This window comes from Zea mays, chromosome 4 (genome assembly GCF_902167145.1).
Source record: "Zea mays cultivar B73 chromosome 4, Zm-B73-REFERENCE-NAM-5.0, whole genome shotgun sequence".
Lineage (NCBI taxonomy): Eukaryota > Viridiplantae > Streptophyta > Magnoliopsida > Poales > Poaceae > Zea > Zea mays.
This window is the reverse complement of record NC_050099.1, coordinates 47,591,473-47,601,506: the sequence shown is the minus strand read 5'-3', so window position 1 is coordinate 47,601,506 and position 10,034 is coordinate 47,591,473.

Below are 10,034 nucleotides of genomic sequence, written 5' to 3'. Positions count from 1 at the left end.
ATCAAAGGCTAACACCTATGGATTTTTTCATGAAAAAATAATCTCCGCCAAAAATCCAAGAAACTAATTTCTAGCAAGGAAAGATGTATGGGGTAAGTAATAGGAGCTTATCACTAAAGATCCATGGTTATACGACCGATTTTTTTGGCAAAAAAATGAGCATGAACATTGTGTTAAAATTGAGAAAACGAACTTTATTAATCCAGGAATAGAAAATACACAAAAAAAGTGATGTGTCACGATGCCTGATCTTCACGACATAGGATCAATTTTCAGATAACTAGCTTCGAAGAAGCCAAGATAACTTGGTGCAAGCAGCGATAACTAGTGCAACCTGACAAATAAAACTCGAAGCCAACCACCGTCTTTAACCGGCAACCTGAATTGAGGATTCGCCCGACCACACTCTCAAAGAACCAACCAACACAGCCTACAATCAATCGAGGAGACCTCGAAGGGAGTAGGAGCACCACTTGGGAGCGGATGAAGCCGCCGCTTCTGCAATCCCGCGAAGGAATTCACAAGAGCAAAAGGGTAGAGATCACTCTCAATATTTGTTAGCACATAGCTGAACAAAAGGGTTCTGTTTTTAGATTATCAAAAGCTGCCTTACATCATAGACATAGGGGGTATTTATACTAGTAACAACCAGCCTTAGAGAGGTATAAACACGAAACAAAAGTATTTGTAACACCCCAGGTGTTACTTAGGGATTTCACCCAAGCCCCTATTGAACCCATCATCACATGTGGTTTAGTTTGAGCAAAAGACACCAAACTTGGGGATAAAGATCCTAAGAAGGTGTAACCCCTCTTAGAAGTCATGCCTTGGCCTTATCATGCACCTAAAGAGGAGAGAAGGGCTCAAACCCTAATTCAAATCCCTTTAGGCAAATGGAGCCCTAGAGGGGATTATGACAGAAGGGCTATGTAAACCACATTATCATGACTTGGGCTAATTATAAAAGTTGTAGTACACTTAATACCCAACAAAAATTAGTAAGAGAGTGACCCCAAAAAGAATTCAGAAAAACCCCAAAAAGGTCACCAAAGAGAAGGACATAAAAGAAAAATCATTTTTTCTCACTTTCAAAACCAACCCTCTTTCAAAGATCAAACATGTTCACCTTTTTCCAAACCTCAAAACCAAAGGGTCCAATTGACAAAATGGCACCTAAAGACCCCTAGAACACCCTCGAAAAATTTGAACCCAACCCTAAGTCGTTTGACATGACTTGACACGGTTTTTGTCTTGGTGTGGACACCTCGGACAAAGCCAACTTCCCACCCCCATATCTCTCTACCCCGACCATATCTTTGCTTGAAACTCACATGGAAAAGATAGGATTTGGTGCAGAGAAGAGACCGTACATGGGTTTTTGCTGAGATCTGCACGCTAAGGCGACCAAACAGGCCGTTGAACACTGGCAGAAGTAAACCACCACGTGTTCGACGTGGGCAGACACTCGGGAACGCGCCAGAGCACGCCCGCACGCGCACCCCCACGCGCCCTAAGCCACCCCCATGCCCACGCCTGTGCCATGCCCGCGAATGGCTATAAAGCCCACCCCCATGCACGACCACCTTCCCTGTTACCCCCTCCGCACCCCGCCTAACTCTCCTGAGCCCGCCCGCAGCTCCGGCGAGCTCCCCGCGACCCGCCAGAGCCGCCCGAGGGCGCTCGCCGTGGCCCAACCCTTTCCTGCCCATCTCCACTCGATCCGAGCCCTCGGATAGCTTCCTCGAGAGGCCGTGAAGCTTTCCCGAGCTTGAGCCGAGGACCAGCCCCACCGAAACAGTACGCTCACGCTCACCGGAGTTCGTAACCTCGCCGGAGCGCGTGGACCGGGTAACCCTCTGCACCATTTCTCAATTCCTTGCACACATGGCCTCTACATCACCCAGTGGAGCTCCTCGTGCACTTTAATTGAACCCCACCGCTGTGGTTTGGCCGGAGCAGGAGCCGACGACGACCTCCGCCGCCTGCGCTCGTGGCCAGAGCAGCTCCAGCCACCCTCGACGCCGACCCACACACCGACGTGACCGCCGTGACCTCCCCGACGTCACTGACCCCCCGCCGGAGCTCTACTGCCGCCGGTAAGCCTCACCGCCGAGATCTTTGCCCCGATTACTATTTCAGCCAGCCAAGGATCGCGGGTTAGATTTAGGTTAATTCTAGGGGGTTTTGTGTAAGGTCAATGACTCATGTTAATAGTAGACCGAGGGCTGTTTGTGAGAGAAAAGGGGGAAGAAAACCAAGGGACTTCAGCGCAAATCTGTATTTCTTTTCCATTTCGAATTTACTTTTTCTTTTTAATATTGCAGAGAACTTAATAAATGCATAACTTGAAGAATAATCATCCAAAATTAGTCAAACCAATTTTGCTAGACTCTGTGCAATATAAACTATTAGGGAAAAATAATAAACCCCATAGTTCTTGTAATGTTTTCTAGAGTTTTGATTTAAATAAGAAAATTGCCCAAAACTTAATAATAAAGGGGAAAATAGAAATATTGTTAGACCAGGGTTAAGAAAAATAGTGGAGACACTAACCTAGTAGTTACACTGTTTAAAATCAATAAACACCCCAGTATAAAAGGTTAAGGGAAATTTATTCACTAAAACTTGTTTATGCTCAAACTTAGGAAAATTAAGAAAAGGGATAGAAAGTGAAAACCAGAGGGCAACCATATTTTTCCTAGCATGCCTAAGTTATATAGTTTACAAGAAAAATCTATTGCACTATAGTTCAGTGAAAGGAAATTGCACTCACAATTATTCATAAAAAACAGAGAAAACTTTAAAAAGTCATAAGAAAATAATCCTAAGGAGAAAACACCCCTACCTTAGGAATGACTGTTCTTGTGCTAAGAAGAACCTAGGAAAAATACAAGTTCTGTTGTTTGATATTTTTCAAGTAGCAAGTTAGTTATAAGTGTCTTTTTGGCATTAAAACTTTAGAAAAGCATAACTAAATAACCACTAAGTAATCCTCTGTGATTTTTGGCATAGAAGCATGTTATTAACCATAGGTACCAACAAAAATAACTCTTAGTACAGAACCCACACCTAGATGAAAGTTGTAGTGCACAGTGACCCCTCTGCCCCAACTTTTGTTATTTTTGTCCAGGGCATATTTTATTTATTTTTGTCCTCAAATTTATATGACAGACTAGGGTGACCAATGTTAACCCACTGTAATTTTTACAAAAATTTTGGAAAATTTAAAACCACTTTTGTAGTTCAAACCCACCTTAAGAGCATAAGTAGAAAATGAAAAGGGGAAATTAGAAGTGGAAATTAATGTTACCCTAACCAACCCAGCAAACCCCTTGAGTACCTACTAAAACCTTTAAGGGCAATCCAAGTCTTAATCCACTATGTTTACCTCTAAGCAAAACCTCAAACCTAAATTGATAAGCATAAACCACTAAGAGCCTCTTATAACAAGGAAACCCTAAGTTATTAACTAACTTAGTTTTCTTCACTAGGCATAATTGTTACTAAATTCTACATATCATAGCATACATATATCTTATTCATTGCATTCGATAGATTGCAACCTCGCTGACGGAGAGTACATCCTCGTGCCGGAGCAAGGAGTTGCTCAGGAGGTAACCCAGGATCCAACACCAGAACCTGCCATCGAGGATCTGCCTGCCCCAGCTTTGGAAGGCAAGCCCCGGTTTTATGCATAACCAGTTCTATATATTATTTTACTACACTTAATGATTGTAGGCTTGTATTGTGCACTTAAGTGTAGGAGTTGCCTGAAACCCTAGTTGCATTACCTCAGGATTTCCCTTTGAGATGGATACTAGTATGCTAGGTCGAGTAGCTGCTTTACTAATTAAGGATCCCGGTAGAAGTCGAGTGATTTTTCTAGCACTCGCGCAAGGTCAGGAATTGAATATATCCATTTTTATATCAGAATGATGATGGTCTGTGGACACGGATCCATGGGGATGCGTGGTCTACGAGATGAAATTGGAATAAGGATTAACGTGCGGATACATGTCTCAAGTGTTTGAACGTACTAAACATATGCCGAGAAATATGGTAAATCGGTAAGCCTAATACCTGATTGAACCTGGCAGCAGATTGCCCTCCTCACGCGACCTGAGACGTGGTCTCCCATTCCAGTTATGGTGGGTACAAGTGCTGTCACTGCACGACGACAGTCGGGGTCAGTGAGGCATTGTACGCCAAGGCGGTGAGCCCCTCTCTGCTGGCGGGGAATCGAAGGGGACGGTTGATGTGTGTGGGGATGGAGTGCCTCGCCACGTCGTGTGTTTAGGTTTACCTTGCAAGGATAAAAACTCGATTTGAATCGTCTGCTTCTCGCAGCTAATGAGACTGCTTGATCCATTGTACTGCATTGAGTAACAAGTGGAAATGTGATGATTTGGCAAAAGATGTTGATTGCTAAATGTTTGATACCATGTATTGATAGATAGGTACACACTTAGTCTTAAGAGAGTCACACTAAAACTTGAAAAAGCTAAAACTTGATTTTAGACTCAACTAGTGCTTTTGGCAAACCAAACCCCTCAGCCAAACAGCTGCATGTCTAGAGGTAGAGGAGTAGACTCCTCACATCGGGTAAGTCTAGCTGAGTATTAGTATACTCAGCCTTGCTTGTGGCATAATTTTACAGGTTCTCTGGAGGACATGGTTGCTGGAGTGACTTGGCCGTCCATCTTGCCACCGGGTTGGACAGTCGAGTGGGACCCTACCTCAGCTGAGGAGGAGCATGAGGAGTGGTGGGACATGCTTCCCCATCCCTCTATTTATTGTTAGTTTTATTCTGCTACATTCCGAACAATGATCACTACTTTTGCTAAAACTCCAATGATGATATAATAAATTTGATACTCCTTAATGTATGGTTTTATGCTTTATTGTATTTGCTCTGTGCCTCACCATCGAGTGAGTACGTGGTACTTGATCCTGTTAGTGGCCTCGTCGGACTAGATCCGAGGGACTGATGTGTTATTCCTATTTAAGTGTAGTCTAGCCTCTAAGGCGGGACTTAGGCACTTAAGTTGGAATAATTCGGGTGGTTCTGTCACAGTATTTTCACGTGCTAATGTGAAGGAGCCTCTTCGGGAGTTCTGCAGAGCTGATTTCCGTATGACTGTTTGACTTCTGTGCAGCCTTTAGTAATTTGATAATAACTTCTCCTAGTAATCTTCAAATGAGGTGGGGCTAGATGCGTTGGAAAGCTGACTTGATAAGCTTTCTCACCATGTATAGCATGCTTAATGATACTTCATAGAATGATGCAGTTTAATACGAAAACTTGGTCATCAAACAGATTATTGACCTTCTAACCAGTCAGCACTAAAGTAGGTCGGCTGGCTTTCTGGTAGATTTGATTAAGTCGACCTTAGAAGCATTGGAAACTAGACTTCAAGAGCTTTCCAAAAAGTACTTATGGGCCTTCATAGCTTTTGGGAATCAAAAGATATGAATGTTTCTTCTGGACGGTTCTGTTGCGCTGGACTGACTCGGACATAGCTCTTCTTGCTAATTCGCCCTTGATATGTTTTGTCCTTCCTCTTTGGTGAACCTAAGTAATATCAACATACACAACTTAGGTAGCATAAAGTTCTCATTAGTGTTTAATTGAAATTCATAAAGTAGCGCGTGCACCTCTTGCTGTAGCTTCTTAGCTCGGCTACGTGTAATTGGTCCATCAAAAACTTGGGTTGGTGATGATGTTGATTGTACTTGAGTTGATGTAGTATGACTTAGGGGTTGTAACGTGTTGCTTAATGGCGTGGTCGTATCATCCTCCTCCCCTTGAAAAGGAGTCGTCCTCGACTCTGAAGTGTCTTCACTCGTATATGGTAAGAGGTCAGCAACATTGAACGGTTGCTCACGCGATAGCTTGGAGGAAGATCTATCTTGTATGAATTATCATTGATCTTGGTAAGAACACGAAATGGACCATCCCCTCGTAGCATCAATTTGGATTTGCGCTGATCAGGAAAACGCTCCTTGCGTAAGTGAATCCAAACCAAGTCCCCCGGTTCAAATAACACTTTTTTCCTATGCTTGTTCATGCTTGCAGCCTTGCGCACTGCTTTGAGCTCAATTGCTTCCTTATAGTCTTCTCATGTATCTTTTTTATGTATGCAGCACGCTTGGAAGCTTCCATATTGGTTCTTTCCTGCAATGGACGGGGTAACAAATCTATCGAAGCAATAGGTTTGAACCCATATACAATTTCGAAGGGGCATAAATTAGTTGTAGAATGTACTACCCTGTTATAAGCAAACTCCACGTGTGGCAAACATTCCTCCCAATCCTTCAAGTTCTTTTTTACCATTGTTCGCAGCAGCATTGGCAATGTACGATTCACCACTTCAGTTTGTCCATCAGTTTGGGGGTGGCATGTGGTGGAGAACAAAAGTTTAGTCCCAAGCTTTGCCCACAATGTTTTCCAAAAATAGCTCATAAACTTCACATCACGGTCAGATACGATGGTCTTGGGCACTCCATGTAGCCTCAAGATTTCTCTGAAAAACAAATTGGCAACATGTGAAGCATCGTCGCTCTTGTTGCATGGAATAAAATGAGCCATTTTTGAAAATCTATCAACCACAACAAAAATAGAATCTCTCTTTTTTTGAGTCATCGGCAGCCCTAAAATAAAATCCATGCTTATGTCTTCCTAAGGAATTTTAGGAGCGGGTAAAGGAGTATATAAACCATGAGGGTTCAGTTTTGACTTAGCTTTGTGACAGGTGACACAACGCTCCACAAATCTGATGATGTCTCTCCTCATCTTGGGCCAATAGAAATGATCACTGAGCAGTTCATAAGTCTTCTTTTGTCCAAAATGACCTGTTAGACCTCCTCCATGTGACTCCTGCAATAAAAGCAATCAAACTGAAGAATTTGGTACACAAAGTTTGTTAGCTCTAAACAAAAATCCATCATGTATATGATATTTTTCCCAACCTTTTCCATCTTTACAATGATTGTATGGTTCTGAAAATTTAGGATCATCATTATACATTTCTTTCAAATTTCCAAGACCCAAAACTTTTACCTCTAGTTGATTCAACAACACATTCCTTCGAGACAAGGCATCAGCGACCACATTGTCCTTACCTTTCTTATATTTCACAATGTATGGAAATGTTTCAATAAACTCCACCCATTTGGCATGGCGACGGTTCAGTTTGGCTTGCCCTTTCAAATACTTCAAAGCTTCATGAACGAAATGAATAACAAACTCTTTTGGCCATAAGTAGTGCTGCCAAGTTTTAAGCGTTCGGACCAAAGCATACAATTCTTTGTCATACACAGAATAATTTAATTGAGCACCTCCCAATTTTTCACTAAAATATGCTATAGGTTTTCCTTGTTGCATTAAAAGTCCTCCTATCCCAATCCCACTAGCATCACATTCTACTTCAAAAGTTTTAGTGAAATCAGGAAGAATAAGTACAGGTGCTTCAGTCAAACGTTTCTTCAATTCTTGAAAAGCATCTTCTTGTGAGTTTCCCCATTTAAATTCAACACCTTTCTTTGTCAATTCATTTAAAGGGGAAGCAATTGTACAGGAATCTCGCACAAATCTTCTATAAAAACCAGCAAGACCATGAAAACTTCTTACTTGACTTACATTCGTTGGAGCTGGCCAATCCTTTATTGCTTTCACCTTGGATTCATCCACCTCTATTCCTTTTGCTGAAACAACAAAGCCAAGAAACACAACATGGTATGTGCAAAAACTGCACTTCTCAAGATTAGCAAATAATTTCTCCTTTCTAAGCTCATCTAAAACTTGTCAAATGTGTTTCACATGTTCATCAAAAGACTTGCTGTAAATTAGAATATCATCGAAGTAGACAACAACAAATTTTATTTTAAATGCAGTCTTCCATTCATCTCCAGTTTTCATTCTTATTTGATGGTATCCACTTCTCAAATCAATTTTAGTAAAAATTGTGGAACCACTTAATTCATCAAGCATATCATCTAGCCATGGAATAGGATGGCGATAGCGAATGGTAATATTATTTATAGCTCTACAATCAACACACATCCTCCAAGATCTATCTTTCTTAGGTACTAAAATCATAGGAACAGCATAAGGGCTTAAGCTTTCACGAACAAAACCTTTATCAAGAAGTTCTTGCACTTGCCTTTGTATTTCCTTAGTTTCTTCATGATTGGTTAGATATGGTGGATGGTTAGGAAGTGCAGCCCCTAGAATAAGATCGATTTTATGCTCAATCCCTCGAATTGGAGGTAGTCCAGCCGATGTTTCTTGTGGAAACACGTCTTCAAAGTCCTGCAAAATATCAGCCACAACACTAGGAAGAGATGTTATGTCGTTAGGAGAAATCAAAACATCTTTGTTCACAAGTACAAAGAGCACTTGATATGGGTTGTTCCTCACTTCTCTCAGCTCAGATTTTGTGGCTAGCATAACTAGATGTTCTCCCTCTTCCTTCCTTTCATCTCTTGAATTTGGCTTGTAGCACTCGCTCACCGAATTGTGGATGGCACTCAATTTATTTTGCTCTTCTCCTCCTCTACATGCTGCACTAATTTCAGTTTTCTTTTGTAAATGTTTAGCCATGATTTGTTGAGGGGTCATAGGCTTGAGTACAAACTTTCTCCCTTTCAGATCTAGCATGTATTGATTTGTTCCTCCACAATGCTGAGAATATCGATCATATTGCCAAGGTCTTCCTAGCAGCATGTGACACACAGACATGGGCGCAACATCGCACTCCACCGTGTCAACATACTCTCCAATCTTGAACGGAACTTTCACCTTATAACCAATCTTGATATCTCCCGATTCATTCAACCATTGGACATGGTGAGGGTGTCGCTGCAACTTCAAACCAAGCTTTTCAACCATCTCACGACTTGCAAGATTATGGCAGCTCCCTCCATCAATGATCACCTTTACTGTTGGGGACTTGCTCTTAAATGCTATGAATTAAGAATAAGGCAACATAGAATGTTAAATATCAAAGCCCTTCGTCCGCCGAAGCATTATTTCCACAAGGATTTAATGAATCTTCGGACGAAGGTCACAAGTATAATGTTACGAAGGTTTCACCTTCGTAATTAAACTTACAAAGATAGTACAAAAGTAATATAAAATATGAAACGTTAAAGATAAATATATTGAAAATGAATAACATCATTCACATGTCTTATTATATGAATTTAAGGTATTTGAACACAATGTTTAGGTATATTTATACCTCTGCCTTGACAATAATTCCCGAGTGATGCGATAGCAATTACAGGAATGCGTGAACAGTAAAGGAATACTATTAACTATTTATAGGCACAGGACATAGCTCATGAGGAATTACAATTATGTCCCTCATAAAAGTTTACAATAATGACTCAGACCCTTATGGACTAAAAGGTCATTCTATCTTTAAGTCGGTTCGACCCTTCGTCTTCGGATATGTTGTAGTTCCGAAGCTTCGTGAACGGTGTCTTCGGCATCATGTTCAAGCAGCTTCAGCCGAAGCTGTTTCTTTTTGCAGGACCTTCGGCGACGAAGCATGGTCCCAACAGTAGCCCCTTCACGGTGCTAGATCGTTTTTCGTAACGAGCTTGATCCGTGAAAAAAGTCTCTTAGGCTTCAGGAAGCCGAAGGTCCGAAAAACACCTTCCCTGAGCTCGTTGTCGAGAAACGATTCAGCTTTCGAGCGCGTAGCGGTCCCACCGTGCAGGTTCACTATTATGGTTTTTGCGGCCCACCGTTCAGCGGGTGCGAGCAACTGTTCGCCTGGTGTAAAAATCCTGACGATTCACCTTCTTACCTGCAGCACTATATAAATAGACGGGTAGGTGTGAAGTTACCACAACATTCATTGTTATTGCACTGTTTTGCTGCCAAAATTTTTAACCATAGCCGAAGCTTGACTTTCGCATTCAAACGAAGCTCCAATTTGGTGCTTTCTTCGTCAGAAGAAGAGCTTCGGAAGAAAAGGTTATTATTTTCCAAGAAAATTTTCAAGAAATTCAAATCTAAATGGCCA